The 17,801-nt window shown below is 36.4% G+C and overlaps 1 protein-coding gene across 17 annotated transcripts in view; it reads left to right on the top strand.

Annotated features, from left to right (window-relative positions):
- Nucleotides 1-17,801, top strand: part of LOC306650342 (uncharacterized protein) — a 94,648-nt gene that overhangs the window by 17,817 nt on the left and 59,030 nt on the right. For 2 of the 17 annotated variants that reach the window (XR_013760876.1, XR_013760885.1), the window contains one exon: nt 7,720-8,226. The exons of 11 other annotated variants lie outside the window; for them this stretch is intronic. The gene's annotated coding sequence lies outside the window, so the exon portion shown is untranslated. Of the gene's footprint in view, nt 1-6,159; nt 6,333-7,719; nt 8,227-9,769; nt 9,999-11,600; nt 12,364-17,801 lie in introns of those variants that run through there. 4 more of the 17 variants (XR_013760882.1, XR_013760883.1, XR_013760884.1 and 1 more) reach the window with 4 other exon arrangements.

Consider the following 17,801-nt stretch of genomic DNA (forward strand, 5'->3'; position numbering starts at 1 on the left):
TAAATTTCATTTACTTTACTTGTTTTAATTTTTATGCTTAATTTTTATTAATTTTTTAAAATTTTGCAGGCTGCATTTGATTCATTGTACACAAATGATGTACATCTTTTTCTTTCTATTTGTGCACAATGTATATTTATACCATTTGTGTAATCATATCTGTACATAGGGTAGTGATGTCTCTCATTCCACCATTTTTCATACCCCCTTCCTCTCATTTTCTTCTACATAATCTAATGTTCCTCCATTCACCTCTCACTCACAACCTCCCCACCCCCATTATATATCATCATCCTTTATCAGGGAAAACATTCAGCCTTTGGTTTTTGGGGATTGGCTTATTTCACTTAGCATAATATTCTCCAATTCCATCCATTTATCTGCAAATGTCATAATATTCTTCTTTATGGCTGAATAATATTCCATGGTCTATATAAACCACACTTTATCCATTTATCTTATGAAGGGCATTTAGTTTGGTCCCACAATCTAGTGATTGTGAACTGAACTGCTATAAATATTGATGTCGCTGTGTTACTGTAGTATGCTAATTTTAAATCCTGTCAGTATAAAACAAGGAGTGGGACACCTAAGTCAAAACATGAGTCCATTTCAACTTGAAATTCCACCAGCAATATAAAAGTGTGCTTTTTTCCTCAAATCCAGGCCAACTTGTATTGTTATTTGTATTTTTGGTAGTAGCCATTCTAATTGGACTAAGATGAAATCATAAAGTTGTTTTAATTTTTATTTAGCTTAATTCTTTTTTTTTTTTTTATTGTAAACAAATGGGATACATGTTGCCTCTCTGTTTGTACATGGCGCAAAGGCATACCATTTGTGTAATCATAATTAGCTTAATTCTTGATCAGCACATTGAATATCACAGAAATGGTTATTTAGTCTTCTTTAGAAAATTCATAACTTTCACATTCTTATGGTCTCTTCCTGCTAGTTTTATATTGTTGCTTTGATTCATCCAAGTTTCCCATTTTTCTTTGTGTGCTATTATTTCCACTGAGATTTTTCTACTTAAAAACAAGCTTACAGTAGATGATCATAGTTGTTTTGAAAATGTTTGGAAATTACCAAAGAAATAAACAATGGGTAATATAAACAGACACATGCCTATAATTCCAGATAAGTGGGAGGCTGAGGCAGAATGAATGCAAGTTTTTGGTGAAATCCTGTCTCAAAAGTAAGCAATCTAGAAAAGGCTTGGGGGGGACTGTGGTGGAAGCTCAGTGCTAGAGCAGTTTCCTACCAGGTGTGATCTTGTGGTTTCAATCCTCAGCACCCCGTAAAAAGAAAACAAAGGTATTGTGTCCAAGTAAAAAGTGAAATTTAAAAAAAAAAAGAAAAGAAAGAAAAAAGGGACTGGGGAAGTAACTCAGTGGACAACTGTCCCTGTATTCAATTCTAACACACTCCCCTCATAAAAGAAGAGGATAAAACTATGGCAAAAAGTCAACCGTTACCTCACTTTACTCGTGAAATCTGAACAAGTTGAATTTAGGAGCTATGATTAGAGAAATATTAGAAGTAATGTCAAAGTTTTTATTTTATTTTATTTTTTATGATGCTGGGGATTAAACCAAGGGTCTTATGCTTGCAAAACAAGCACTCTACCAACTGAGCTATATCCCCAGCCCTGCAAGTTTTTATTTCAATGGGCAAAAGTCAGGTGTTCTGTACAACATGGTAGGTGTAATCTATTATATTATTCTTTTTATTTTGTATTGGGAATTGAGTCCAGTGGGCTTTACCACTGATCAACACCATCAGCTCTTTTTCTTTTTTTGTGTTGTAGTTAGTGTCTTGCAAAATTGCTGAGGTGGGTCTTGAATAGGCACTTCTTCTGTTTCAACCTCCTGAGTCACTGGGATTATAATTGTGTGCCAGCCACCATAGCTGGCAGTATATTGTATATTTTTTTAAGGATTTGTAAATATTTCATTGGTGGTTTTACTTAATACTGAATGCAGAGAATACAAAGAAATCAGCACTTAAAAGGAAACATTAATCTTTAAAAAAGTGTAATATAGTTACATATATCAACTGGTTTTGTATGCTTAGAAGTACAAACAAATATAAAGCTTTCATTCTGAATATACTTTGAATTTCAGGTTTTTTTTTTTTTTTCTGTAGTTATACCAAGTATGATTAATTTTGTTTGTATCTAACCTAAAAGGAAGAATTTACAAGATGATCCTGAAACAAAACAGTAAAGCAGAAATTTTAAAACAGCTTTATAGTGGAGAATAAAGCCACCCAAAAGAAAAAGTTTCAATACCAGATGTATATATATACACACACACATATATATATACGAAGGAGGAAATATCAAGGAGCAAAAGGAATCACAAGTACCAATTTTACTCTAACGGTGATTTCTAATTCTCGCAACAATTCAACTAGCAGTAACTTAGATCCTGTTGTCCTAGAAAATAAAACCATTAATTCTTTCACTACAGTTTTCAGACTTCACTCAATGAACACTTATTAAGCATTCAGATTCTTTTGTAATAACAGAAGAAATGATTTATACATATAGAAACATTAACAAAAGAGGTCTTCAGACACACTGCTGAAACCGCAATATAGTTTGCGAACCAGATTTCAGTGATCATAATGAGTCATAAAGAGCTTATGACAGTACAATACAGCTTAGGTCTGTTGACTGAGTACTCCACCTGCTCCTACCATCCAAGAGTCACCGATGTGGATGGGGCTATAATGACAAGTCTGACAGGCCTCTAAACAGGACTGCACATTAAATAATTATGATACAATTGTGATGCACAGCTAGCTTATAGAAATGACATTTCCACTGTAATACCACTAGAGAATTCTAGTGACATTAAATATTAGAATTTATTCTCCCTGCTATCTAATCAGCAGGAAAAGAGTTTTCTGACTGCATTTTAGAGGAAAGGACACCTCTAAAATGTACACAAGGGGAAAGTAGAAACTGAGCAAAGTGTATTCCTGAAGCTGATTTTTCACAGACACTAACAAGCAAAGCAGTTTGCAATAAATCAAAATCACCCTAAAGCAAAGATTAAGTCGATCATTTCTGAAGAAAATATAGCTCATTTTGAAAGTTTTGTTTGGTTTGTGATCAGACTATAAGATGTTGAAATAAACCAAACAGATTCTAGCAATATTAATGTGCCATACAGGATTTTAAAAATGGACTCTTAAGTTCAAAGGTTTTGTCCTTTCCCCAGAGAAATTAAATAAAAAGAAAAAAGGAGCTCTTGCAAAAATAAAACTAAACCCACTACCCAAAACATTCATAAATGGAAGGCTTTTTCCTTTTGAATACTTCAATTGGTCCAAGATCAGTGTAAGGTTTCCATTCTAAGAACTTCTACTCTCTTCTTTTAGCTTCTATTCTCTAGTTATTTCCATGTTTTTATTACACAAGGCTATGGGCAGATTTTCTTAAGAAATCAGGTTGAGTCAGAGGTAGCATTAGGATGCAGTATAGTTGACTACAGTATGAAGTTCAAATGAACACATTATACTTCTAAAAGGAATGAAATAAGTAAAAGTGCATAAAGAAAAATGTTCAGCCCTCACTGCCATGCACTAAGAAAAGTTCTGAGAACCTGGGAATCAATATTGGGAGTCAAGAAAGAGGCACTGGCCTCACCTCTTTGAGCTCCTTTAATGCACCAGTTCAGGCTGGTTTTCCATGAAGGGCAGCACTCCACTCACGTACTAGCCAATGCCAAGAGACAGCAAAGCAATGGCAAAGATCAGGAGCAGGACCCTCCAGAAGCCCAGATCCTCTACAAATTCCTGCCAAGTGATTCAAAAGCTGGACAGGACCCCTTCAGCTGGCTGTAGGGTGGGATTGAGGAGAGAATGGCTTTCCATGGTGCTTTCACTCTCAGCCATCTGCATGGTCTCCAGTTTGAGTGGGTTCCTCTGTGAAATCCTTTTATCTCCTGTTCTTCCAAAGATTCCAGCAATCAGATGACATCGTTATTCACTCCCCTGAACTGTGCCAGAACTACAGGAGTTGCACCTTGATCATTGTACATATCAATTTTGAGTCCATTGAAAGCTTAGAATTGAATGGAATCCACATGGCCACAGAGGTGAAGAGCTGTGTTTCCTTGATAATCTGTAGATCAGCACCAAATTTGTGCAACAGCTGGCTGATGGCTACATTCCCTTGGGCTGCTGTAAGGTGAAGGCCTGTCCTGCCTCTGCTGTCACAGATATTTGAGTCAAAGCCACTTTCCTGAAGCCTCTTAGAGTAGTTAAAGTCTCCATCAATAGAGGCTTGTAGCAAGGGCACATTAGTTTGAGAAGAATATTTACAAAAACGTAGGACCTTGTTCTAATGTGGATGGAATATGGGTCAGCTGTAAGATGAGACCTTTCCTCCAGTGGTCACTCAGCAGTTTTTCTGAATTCTTAAGCAGGTTCAACAAAAATATTCAGTAATGTGCCAGAAAGGATCTGCAAGACAAGCAGCAGTGACAGCAATAGCACCTGTCTGCAGGTTGCAGAGGGAGGAGGGCCCATTCACTTGTATATTGTTTTTAATGAGTGCTACTAGAATGTATGTAAAGTTTACTAAAAATAAATCTAATTACATAAAATAATGCATGTATTAATTAGCTATATTTTGTCATTTGTGTGCCATAAAACATGATGTACATAAAAGTTATGTGTAATCAGTTAATAAATAACAAAAAGTATGAACATTAAAAAGTCAGTCCTTTTTGGTGATTTGTATGGTTTGCCTTCATTCTGGTCATGCTGACATCATTTGTGATAGGTTTTGTTGCCCCTTAAGCCAGTTTTTATGCTGTATGTTCTGTAGAAGTGTGTGTGCATTTCTCCCACTGTAAATGCCCATATTTCTTCTTAAGAAGCAATACTTTTCTAAACCCATGATCAATGTCTTTGGCACTGTTGTTCAAAATCTACCCATTATCTCCAGGTCCCTGGAGACAAACTAGTTTGCATAGTTGTTAGGAAAGTCATAGCTGTTTGTTTTTTTCACACTTCCCTTTTGCTCTTGGGAGAACAAAGGGGTTGATAGTTTTTTTTTTTTCTTATTACACAATGACCTACTGTGGTTTAGGAATGACTGTGTTGATCAAAGTAACACATTTTCCTTTTTTCTACTATGTGACTCACTCTAGTGTGCTCATCTGAGGTTCTGTAAAATCTAAGACGGTTTTGGAAGTTCTCACAAGTCAATTTTTTCAGTACATTTTTATGAAGTTTATTTTATGTTTTTATTTGTTCTTAGTAATATATGACATTCAAATCCATTTTGATAAAATTATACAACTATAGAATATATCTTATTGTAATTAGGGCCAATTCTTGTGGGTGGTCATGCTGGTGGAATTCACTTAGGGATTTTCATATGTGTACAAATGAAAATTATGTTAGATTTACTCTACTGTCTTTTCCTACCCTCCCTATACCATGATTTCTTTATTCATTCATTGGTTGATGTGCTTCTAGCTTTGTTCCATACCTAAGCTATTGTGAATTGTGCTGTTGTAAACATTAAAGCAACTGTGTCATTGCACCATGCTCATTTTAAATACTTTGCATATGTCGAAGTGGCATAACTGGATCAAATGGTGGTTCCATTCCTAGATTGATTTTCCTCCGGAATTGAACCCGGAGGTGCTTAACCACTGAGTCACACCTCCAGCCCTTTTAATGATTTTCTTTTTAATTTAGGGGCAGGATATCACTGAGTTGCTAAGGGCCTCAGTATGTTGCTGAGATTGGTTTTGAACTCATAAACCTCCTGCCTCTGCCTCCAGTGCTCATTCCTAAGTTTTGAGGAATCTCCGTACAGCTTGCTCCAACTTTCAGTTCCACAATATAAGTGCATCCCCTTTTCCCCTCATCCATGCCAACATTTGTTGTTACATGTATTCTTGGTAATTGCCATTCAGACTGGAGTGTGGGGGAATCTCAGTATAGTTGTGTTTTGCATTTCTCTAATTGCTGGAGATATTGGCCTTATTTTTATATACTTGATGATCCTTCCTATTTCTTATGTTGAGAAGGACATGTTAAGATTTCTTGCCCATTTATTGATTAGGATTTTGGGGTTTTTTTAATCTATGGATTAATTTCTATCCTATATTTGCTTTTCTGTTCCCTTTTTGATGTGCTCACATTGATAATAACTTCATTTTTTGCAAAGAATATTCACAAGAGTGCAGCAAGTAAAATAATTTATTTCTTTGATTTCTTTCCGTTTTGTATTCTCATCAAACCCAAGAATTGTCATCAGAGCTGGGAATAAAATGTTCATTCCATCAAGTGATAAAGTGAAGGTATGGAAACTGTGGCATTGAAAATGTATGCTTAAAGAAAGAAGGAAATGTGTGGAGGAGAGTAATGTTAGAGACAATTGTCATGATGAATATAATAAATGTGAGATAACTACACAATAAAATGTTTTATCATGAATCGATATCAAGAATATATGAAGTCTCAGAGAACACCTTAATTTTGCTAGTCAGTTTTGAGGAAGGTTTTGAGTGTCTTGAAAATTTATCTCCACTGAATTTTTGATAACATAACCTTGCTGTGCAATAAAATTGGAAAATATGAAATAAAATCTATTGCATGCTTCAGTTCATAACAACAAATATTTGAAATGTAGAATTTGGTTCAAGTCTTACTCAAATATATTTGTAGATGAGATTTAATAATATAAAATAAATTACTAACTATGATCAGTTTTTTTTAACTTAATGAAGCGTCTGTTGTTCTCCATTCAACAAACACTCCTTCCTTGGGTCCAAATGTAACATTTTAATGAATGTAGGAGCATCTGTACTTATCCATTGTTATTTAATCAAAAATCAGGTATAGATATTTGGTGAGAATTCTACATTTATCATAAAACTTTCAAGATCTTTTGTATGTTAACAGTTTTGTCACAATAAGCAGACATGATGTGTTCATTTATCATCTAGAACAGAAATATGAGGTTTGCAATAAGGTCTACAATTTCTAATGGTGTCTAGAGATCAGGTGAGGGGTGTAGGATGTGATGTTAGTGAGGTAGGAGGTGAGATTATAGTGGTGTTTGATCATAGAAAGTGTGAAGAAGGAATCAAAAGAAGTTGGTTGTTAGTAGGAGAAAAGAGAAAGAGTCTCCAAGGAAACATAAATAAGTGGAAAGTAGAGTGAGTAAAAAAAGAAAAATGTGAAAAAAATGAAAGAATATACAACCAAATTATAATACACTATTCCAATCTCCCAGTCCCATGCATGAAAAGTACTTGATTTCATAAATGTTGGGGATGTGAGAGCAGGCAATGAGGAATAGATTAGGGGTAATAAAGGAGCCTTGAAGGAAGATTGAACAGTTACTTCCATTGGAAATCAATATCTTCTCTGTTTCCTTGTCGTCTGAGTAGTGTGATTCTCTGGAGTTTGGTAACTCCACCCTCAGGATGGTAAGAGTTCCTACGTGGGAGGACTAGACTTGGAGGTCGGAAACCTGGAGGTGGGGTAGAGCAATTGCCTGTCCCACTGGAAGACTTCACCCAAGGACTCTCCTTTGGGGTCAACTCACGTGATGCAGGACCCTGGTCTTAGCCCTTTACCTCACTTGTGGGCTTCACAGTTCCTGGTCTCTAATTCAGTCTCTAAATTGTATCTCTCCTGCCTCCACCCTTTGACTTACTAACCAGAAAATTCTCTCCCTAGACATCCTGGGGCCTGACTGCTGGGATCTGGGTGCCTGTCCAGGAAAATTTTTCTGTCTTGGGCAGATCAAGACCAGGTGTTGAGAGCAGTGGACCAGCCACATAGCTGCAAGTGCTGGGCCAATTTAGTGTCTAGGGGGTGGTTTGGAGCCTGGGGATTGAGGAGCTGGAAGGCCCTGTTGATAGGCAAACCAGTGGGACCAGGAAATCAGTGGATGATCTACAAGGGAAGAAGTTGTGGAGCAGGTTCATGTCAGGTCCCAGCAAGTGCTCCCATGTTGTGGAAGCCCAGTGGGTGCTGGGCAGGTTGGTTGGGTGAGCTGGATTCAAGTTGCCCTCATACCCTTTTCCAACCTACTGACCCCTTGCAAGGTTCTCTCCTGCCTCTGCAAACTAGATGGTGGCTATTGGCACACCTAGCAGAGGTATCTCAGATGTAACAAGATTTTCAGGGACCTTGGTGATATTATGTCAGACCCTGTTATCCCCAGAAGGAAGCAGCCACATCCTCTGAGTCACAGGGACTACAGGTATACACCACCACACCTATTTTGTTTCTTTTAAAATTTTTCCTCAGACTTAAAATATTTTGGGGGGGGGATATGTAGGTCAGTGTTAGAGGCATTGCGTAGCATGTGCATAGCCCTCAGGTTCGGCCCCAGCATCACAAATCAAATCAATAAATGCAATATAAGATAAAAAAATAATCATTGATGTGATTGCATCATTGTAGTATTCTGATTTTAAGTCCTTTTGATATAAACTGAGGAGTTGAACAATTGAGTCAATTGGTGGTTCCGTTCCAAGTTTTCTGAGGAATCTCCAAATTGTTTTCCATAGTGGTTACACCAATTTGCATTCCTACCAGCAGATGTATGAGTGGAGCTTTTACCCCTCATTTCCACCAATGTTTATTGTTGCGTGTATTCTTGATAATTGCCATTGTGTTTGAAGTGAGATGAAATCTTAGAGTAATTTTGATTTGTATTTCTCTACATCCTAAGACGTTGAACATTTTTTCTTATTCATGTTGATCAATTGTATTTCTTTTTCTGTGAATTGTCTTCAGTCCCTTAGCCCTTATATTATTTGGATTTTTTTTTTTTTTTTTTAGTGTTAAGATTTTTTAGTGATGCACCACATCAATGTTTATAGCAACTCAACTCACAATAGCTGCACTATATAGCTATACTTGGTGTCATTCAACACATGAATAAAGAAAATGTGTGTATATGTGTGTGTGTGTGTGATGGAATATTACTCGGCATTAAGGAACAATGAAATTATGGCATTTTGTGGCAAATAGATGGGATTGGAAAATATCAGGCTAAGCATAATGAGTCAAACCCAAAAACCAAAGATTGAGTGTTTGCTTGAATATGTGAATGGTAATTCACAATAAGGGGGTGTGCTAGGGAAAACCAGTTTCTTTAGATTAGGTAGAGGTGACTGTAAGAGGGGAAGGGATATGGGGGTAGAAACAATAGTAGAGTGAAACAGACATTACTTCTGAGAAAATGAGAAATTATACTCCATTTCTTATGATTTATCAAAATACATAAATGTGTGCATGCTGCTGTCATGCATAACTAATTAGAATAAAAATTGAAAATATATTTTGGATTGACCCATAATAATAGCACCTATTTATAGTATGCAATATGATATTTTCATACATTTATACATTGTGTAATTGTAAAACCAGAGTAATTAGTACATCTAACACCTTAGGTTGATTCAGGTACCACATGTCAATCTTTAGTTTGTTTTGATTTCTTGTTTAGTATGATGTAAGATAAAGTTCTAATTTCTTCTGTATGTGGATATGAAGTTTCACAAGCGCCATTTGTTGAGTAGATCATAAAAGGTGTAAGACGATCACCTTTCCCATTACAGATTTTTGGCATCTATAATGAAGGGTGATGGTGTATGTATGGATGTATTTCTGGGTAAAATAAATTAAAATAGTGAAAGAGTGATTGTATATATATGGACTTCTTTCTGGGTTTTCCTTCCTGTTTCATTTGTCTGTTTGTTTATTCTTATTGCAGAATCACAATGTTCTAATTACTACAAGTATGTAATAACGAGGGAATTTGATGACTTCTTCTTTGTCCTATAGAAGTCCTCATGGCCTCCTTCTGTAGATTGCTTTGAATAGTATGGACATTTTAACAATATTGTTTCTCTCAATCCATAAGCATAGGATGTCTTTCCAACTATTTGTAACTGATTTAACTTCTCTCGACATTGGAAGGTTTTCAGTGTTAATGTCTTCCACTTCCCTTGTTATCTTCATTCCCATGCATTTGATTATGTTTTATGCTTAAATTCTTTTTCATATTTAAAAGATTCAATACTGGGAAGCTTTACCACTGAGGTACATCCAGTGTCATTTTATTATTTCTATGTTTATTGCAGAAAGTATATATGATGTAAGAGTAATCCTTTTAATTTTTAGTGTTATTAACTGCGTTCATATTATTGTAGACCTGGAATTACCAGCAATCCCCAGTACCTTTTTTCTTTAAAAATCTAACTCTGTGTCAGTCAAGCCAGAATTTCCCATTGCCATTTTTTCTGAGTCTCTAAAACCTGCCACTCTGTTTTCTGACCCTATAAATTAGAAGAATCTAACTCTACTTTCTAAATGTGAAATATTACAAATTATTTTTCTTTTGTAATACATTTAAGTTGACAAAGGTTCTTGAAGTTTCATCTGTGGTGAACCATATGCCATAATTTCCTTCCTGTTGAAACCCAAATAATTCCAGGCCAGACTATGATTATAGATTCATCTACTTGGGACATTGTGTTGTTTTTAACATGGGCTACTATGAATGAAGCAACTGTAAGATAGGATTACAAATACTAGTTTCAATCCCTGAATTCATTTTTTTCTGCTGAGCACATAGAAGTACAGTTAATGGACCATATATTAATTTATAGTGATAAATGTTAACATATTAGGTTAAAAAAAGACTAATGAGACTATTGAGTTATAAAATTGCTGTACATTTTTATCTATGTATCAGTAGGGGCTAAATTAAGTCATGAAATTTAGACCCAACTCCCAATTATCCCTTCCTGATATCAAGCAGAAATTTAGAATTTTGTGTCAACTCAGAGGTAAATGATGCAATTATCTATTACATATTTGCAACCCACATGTACCAAACTAAAACAATTTATCTAGAAATTATAAAACCATGTATTTATTTAACCTAGAATATACACAGAGTATTTAATGATTACAAAACTGTTCAGTGGCTCATTAACAGAACTCATCAATCTTTAATAATAAAACACTTACCATACTCTTTCATAAGGGAGTATATGCTAAAAGAATTTCAAAAATTCATAAATCATTTCTCAGTAGTGATTAACAACAAAGAACTAATTGTGTATAGCTGCTAACCACCATGATGGGGTTAGAATGATGAACTATATCATTGTTTTGCATAATTCTTGAAGAGGAGATGATGCAGTCCAAACTGCACATGAACATAAACCCATAAACAACAGAATGGACTGTGTAGCTATTTGTTCTGGGGATGCATTTAAAGACAGGATGGTACTGTGGAGGTGCTGGGAATACCTCTTACACGTCCACAAGAGAGTCACAGTGTACCCATTGGAGAGGTCCATGAGCCCATTAAGGCACATCACTGAATAGTCCCAATGTAGAAAATAAATGCTGAAGAAAATAACATGGGTAAAATTGTGTAGGATTCAGTAATAAATATAAGACCATGCATATTGACCATGGAGTTTATAACAGCAGAGACTGAGAAGTGAGCACTGAATGACATGTAGAAGACCCACAGGAAAAGAAGGGACATGGTCTCTGATGTGGACTTATGATTGAGCTGTGCCTGGCAGGAGCTTCTGGGGCTGAGGTTGATCATCAGGGGTACAGTCTGCTGGCGGGTGGCACAAATGGAGAATCCCCTCAACAACCTGTGCAAGTAGATTTGTGATTTACATTTGATGTCATGCCCCAAATCCTGAGACAAAAGAACATCTGTAGCTATGAGTTCCATGATGAGCAGCATCTCTAGGTGAAAAGGAGACAGGAGACCAACGGTCAGATCTGCGGGCTTGAGTCTGTGCTGTAGAAGAAATGTGAAGATGTGAAAGAGAAGAAGAATGGTTTTGCCTGAGATCCAAAGGACAACGTCAGAGAAAAATGCATATCTTAATGGTATCTTATTGGTCAAGGAATCAAATGGTAAGTGAGGAGAAGAGCAAGAAAAATTCTTTTTCACAGATCTGGACAGATTCATCAATCTCAGCATACACATAGCTATTGAGGATGCATGTGGATCCCTCTTGCTTTATTCTTTCCTGACACCCTCCAGAAGGCATTGCCTCATTTTACTCAATAATGAATGGATTTTTTTTCTTCATTCCTGGTCTGCCACATTGCAATGGGTTTCCTACCTTAAAAAGAAAATGGAGAGTGAGTCAGGAATATCATGAGTTCAAATCCAGCCTTAACAACTTATTGAGGGACCCAAGCAACTTACTGAAACCCTGTCTCAAAATAAAATATAAAAAGGGCTGGGAATGTGACTCAGAGGTTAAGCATCACTAGGTTTACTCCCTGGTACAAAAAATTTACCATGTGTCATAGAAAATATTTTCAGAGGCTGTATCTTATTTGATTTTCATTGTTATCATCTTGTGAAGGGTCAGATACATATTCAATGCTCTACAGTTTTTGGTAAATTCAAATGGGAGGATTGCATAACCGTAGATAATTCCAGCCTTCCTGTAATGGTTAATTTGAATTGTCAACTTGATTAGATTAAAAGATGCAGATGATTAAGAGGATTTGGGTGTGTCCATGAGGGCATTTTTAAGAATGATTGGAATGTGGGATAGTTAACTGAAGTGGAGATGCTCTTGTAGCATGGGCAGAACCACACAATAGGATGGCAGTTTCAATGAAATAAAAGTTGCAAGTAAAAGGAAGTAGATGCAGATGCAAGTATGACTCTTCTTAAATGAGTTGTGGATTGCTGCTTCAGTTATCTGAGCATATTGGACACTTGATTATTCACTCTTCCAAAGTGGACTCTTCCAGTGATTCTCCAGGTAGTTTCTAGAAGCCTTGGTCTCAGGCTAGGGTAGCACTGTTTCTTCCTCATGTTCTGGGACTTCCACTACATGGACTGCACAGCTATAGGTTCTTCCAGCTCTCCAACCTGCAGACAGCCATTGTGGACTATTCAGCATGTAAGCCAATCCCTTTTTACACTCGTACTTTCTGTTGATTCTCTTTCTGTAGAGATCCCTAACTAATACACTTCCCAACCAATGAGTCTCAATGAAGTAGACAAAACATAGATATGTAATTTCAGAGCTGTCTTCATTCAGCCTTATTACCATAGCAAGTATCTTTATATACTAACTATGCAAGTGTTGATAAATGTGCATTCTAAGGAAACATTGTTTGAATTTACAGGTATGATCTTCCATTTAGTACAAGTGTTAATGTGAAGAGTCTATGATAGTAAACTGGTCGACTTATGTATAGAATAGGGAATATCATATTATCTATATCCTAGAGGCATTATATATGACAGAAGATGAAGTGTACATATGAAATATATATACTTTAGCATTCTAAATGAAGAAAAATTGAAAGCATTCCCTCAAAACACTGGAAAAAGAGAGGGATGCCCTCTTTCACCACTTGTACTCAACATCATCTTTGTAACTCTACTGAAAGAAGTTAAAGAGATATGAATAGGAAGAAAAAACTCTATTATCATTTGCCAATGACATAGTTCTGCATCTAGAGGATCCAAAAAATTCCCTCAGAAAACTTCTAGGACTCACAAATGAATGCAGAAAAGTAGCAGAATATAAAATCAACAATCAAAAATCTAATTCATTTCTATTCATAAGAGATGAATATCTGAAAGAGAAATTGGAAAAACTACCCTGTTCACAACAGCCTCAAACAAATAAAATAAAATACATGGGAATCAATCTAACAAAAGAGAAGAAAGACCTCTACAATGAGAACTGCAGAACACTAAAGAAAGAAATTAAAGCAATCCTTTGAAGATGGTAAGATCTACCATGTTCTTGGATAGGCAGAATTTATATTGTCAAAATGTGCTCTACAGATTCAATGTGATTTTATTTAAAATACCAAGAGTAATAAAAATTGAATGGATTGGGCACCAAAACAGACAGTAGACCAATGGTACAGAATAGAGAAAACAGAGCCAAATGCACATAAATACTGTTATCTCATTGTAGACAAAAGCACGAAAAACATATATTGGAGAAAAGGTATCCTCTTCAACAAATGGTGCTGGCCAGCCTGTAAATCAATATGCGAAAACATACAATTAAACTATTCTCACCCTGCACAAAACTCAAAGTGGACAAAGTACCAAGGAATTAGACCAGAGACCCTGAACCAAACAGAAGAAAAAGTAGGCTCAGATACTCATCACATTAACTTAGGGCCAGTACTCCTTAACAATGCTCCCAAAGTGCAACAAACAAAAGCACAATCAATGTCATGGATTCAAACTAAAAATCTTTTCACAGCAAAGGAAATAAAAGTGTGAAGAGAGAGCCTACCCAGTGGGAGAAAATCTTCACCACACACATTTTAGCTAGAGCACTAATCTCCAGAATCTATAAAGAAATCAAAAATCTTAACACCAAAATTATACATAACCCAATCAATAAAAGGGTAAGGAACTGAACATAAACTTCCCAGAAGAAGTTAGACAAGTGATCAATGAACATGAAAAAAATGTTCAACTTCTCCAGTAATTAGAGAAATGCAAATCAAAACTACCCTAAGATTTTATCTCTCTCCAATTAGAATGGCTATTATCAAGAATAAAAGCAACAATAAGTGTTGGTGAGGAGGTGGGGAAAAAGGTACACTCACATTTCTGGTGGGACTGCAAATTGGAGCAACCACTCTGGAAAGCAGTATCGAGGTTCCTCAGAAAACATGGAATGAAAGCACAATTTTACCCTCATATTCCACTTCTTGGCCTATACCAAAAGGACTTAAAATCAGCACACTACAGTGATGCAGCCACATCAGTGTTTATAACAGCTCAGTTTCCAATAGCTAAGTTATAGAACCAACCTAGATGAATGGATAAAGAAACTGTGGTATTTATACACAAGGGAATATTACTCAGCTGTAAATAAGAATAAAATTATGGCATTTATGGGTAATTGGATAAAGTTGGTAAATATCATGCTAAGTGAAATAAGTCAATCCCACAAAGCAAAGGCCAAATGTTTTTTCTCATAAGTGACTGCTGATGCATAATGGGGGAGGACAAGGGAAGAATGGAGGAACTTTGGATTGTGTAGGGGGAAATGAGGGGAGAGAAGGGGCAGTGGAAAGGAAAGACGTTGGAATGAGACAAACATCATTACCCTATGTACATGTATGATTACATGAATGGTGTGACTCTTCAACATGTACATCCAGAGAAATGAATAGTTGTACTCCACTTATGGACAATGAATCAAAGTTTATTCTTCTGTCATGTATAACTAGAGTATACAATAAAAAGATACTCTAAAGTTGCAAAAAAAAAAAAAAAACTATTTCAGAGCTGGGTGTGATGGTACATTCCTCTAATCTCAGTGGCTTGGGAGGCTGAGGCAGGAGGATTGTAAGTCCAGGCCAGTGTCAGCAATTTAGAGAGGCCGTAAACAGCTTAGTCAAATCCTGTCCCTAAATACAAAATAAAAACTGGCTGGAAGATGTTTAGCACCCCTGGGTTAAATTTCTGATACACACACACACACACACACACACAGAGAGAGAGAGAGAGAGAAAATACCCACCTCAATTATACCCTATAACCAATAAAATAATGTTCTTGATATCTGACATAATTTATGATAATTCAGCAGTACAATTCATGTAACTGAGGAATGCATTAAAAACAAGTAACTGTCTAATACCATAATCATTTGTTGATATTAAGAGTAACTAGTATTTGGCTTTTGGGATATCCCAATATTTTTCTCTATTTTCCTAACAATATGACCCTTCTCCCTATGGTTTATCCATTTCTGATTTTTGATGGTAACTGACAGTATCAACCAGAGACAGGAATCAGTGCCTGTGAATCAGTTCTGGCCAACTCAGCTCCTCTATATCTTCACCATAGGTGGACACAACCAGGAACCATCAAATATGTTAACAGCAAATATGTTCCATTTTTCAGGTAGTAATGTGAAAATGAGAGAGTCCTGGGGGGATGGCATCCATGGTTCTTACAGCATCTACTCTTGGCTAAGCTCCAATCTACAGAAGCTGCAGAAAATATTTCTATAATGAGTCATGGCCCTTAAAACATCCTTGGTGGATTTGTGTTTCATAATGAAAACAGATCTGCAAATTCAAGCTTGACTTGAATGAGAGAAGTGCAGGAATGGACTAAAATGGGAGATTAACTGAGGACCTACAGTTATTGACAGAAGTTACAATCATCTGAATGCATACAAATCTGGATCACTCATGAAGGGGGCCTCTTTAACATGTCTCATGGCCAAAATTGAAATTACTCTACCAATTCTAAGAACTCTACTTTCAAATTGTCCTCAAAATTGAACACCTGATCAGACTCAGGACACAACTTTGGCCATAGTACAAATTAGATAACCAGTACACATGTCACAAGAATGGAATAATGAATTCTCCAGGCTTTGGGAAAATATTTAATATACAGTTGAAAATGGTTTGAGGTTCCCTACCTTCAACCTTTGATTTTTCCTACACTCAATTACCAAATATACCACCCTACACCTTCACACTTTTAATGATACTTTCTCTCTGAGCAATTTATCAGTGGGTCTGCACTTGAGAACATAAAAACATGAATAGAGAAGGGCACCAAGTCTTCCCAGAAGCAATTTCTAGATACTGCTTTCAAGACCTGTAACAATAAGGAAGATGAGGCCACACAGGAGAAAGAAATTCATCTTAAACTAAACACCAATTCTGAGCATCAGCCATCCAGAGCCCTAAAAATGTTACTGCTGGTTTTGTCCCCCACAGTCCCTCTAATACACCCCCTGAGCCCTGTTCTGATGTGGGTGGACTGCACATTGGGAAAATCTTGTTATAACTCAAAACACCCATGAAGCCACATCCCCAATGTGGGCAATGGGGATGATGGAAAGAAGACTGTCCCTGGGGATAAACAACCCTTCCCTGAGTGTACCCTAATTTCCAAGTCCCATAAAACATCTGGGAGCTCCAAGTTATAGGGATGGTGAACTGCCAAACAGCAAGTTAATATTACCCTTCTGAAAACATTTTAAGGGTAAAATTGCCTGGCAAATGTTCTGCCATACTTAAAATAATTATCAAAAGTGTAATTGGTGCCCTCTATTCTGAGTGAGGTCTCAGCCTCAAGTCATGTGAAAAGGAGCCACATTACAAGCCCCTACCCTCAGCTTACACAGCAGTCTCTGCATCAAAAGTAATGGGAGATATTTCATAATTGTCTGCTCTCAAATCTGGCCAGCAGGATTACCACCCAAGGTCAAAAGTGTTAAAAAGCCCTAGGCATCAGTTTACCTAGCCAGACCATGCTGAAGTTTGTATTGGAATGTATACAGTAGAGAACTACAGGCTCAGCAAAGACTGATCTGACACTGAAGGAACAAAAATGTCAGTTTAACTTCTCTCTGACTTCCCTTTTCACTCTTTCTCTCCCTCTCTTTTTTACTCTTTTTCTCTCTCTCATTCTCTCATGCTGCTTTACTAAAATAATTAATGGCCATGCCATTTTTTTCTCTATGATTCTTGTTAATTTGTGTACACACACACGCACACACACACATACATATATATTGATTTTACTCTGGAACACCTAGGTTAATGTATTTTTTGAATCAGAATTATTTTATACAAATATAAATTTTTTTTTACAGTCAGCTTTGTTCACATGCCAATTTTCAAAAGTTAGTTCTCAATCTGATAGATTTTAAAATACTATAAGGCCTTTGTAGAGGTTGAGGGCAGTCAAAGAACAGAAGAGGGAGCAAAGTTCTCAGGACAATAAAGAT

This window comes from Sciurus vulgaris (assembly GCF_902686455.1).
Source record: "Sciurus vulgaris genome assembly, chromosome: 19".
Taxonomy (NCBI): Eukaryota; Metazoa; Chordata; class Mammalia; order Rodentia; family Sciuridae; genus Sciurus; species Sciurus vulgaris.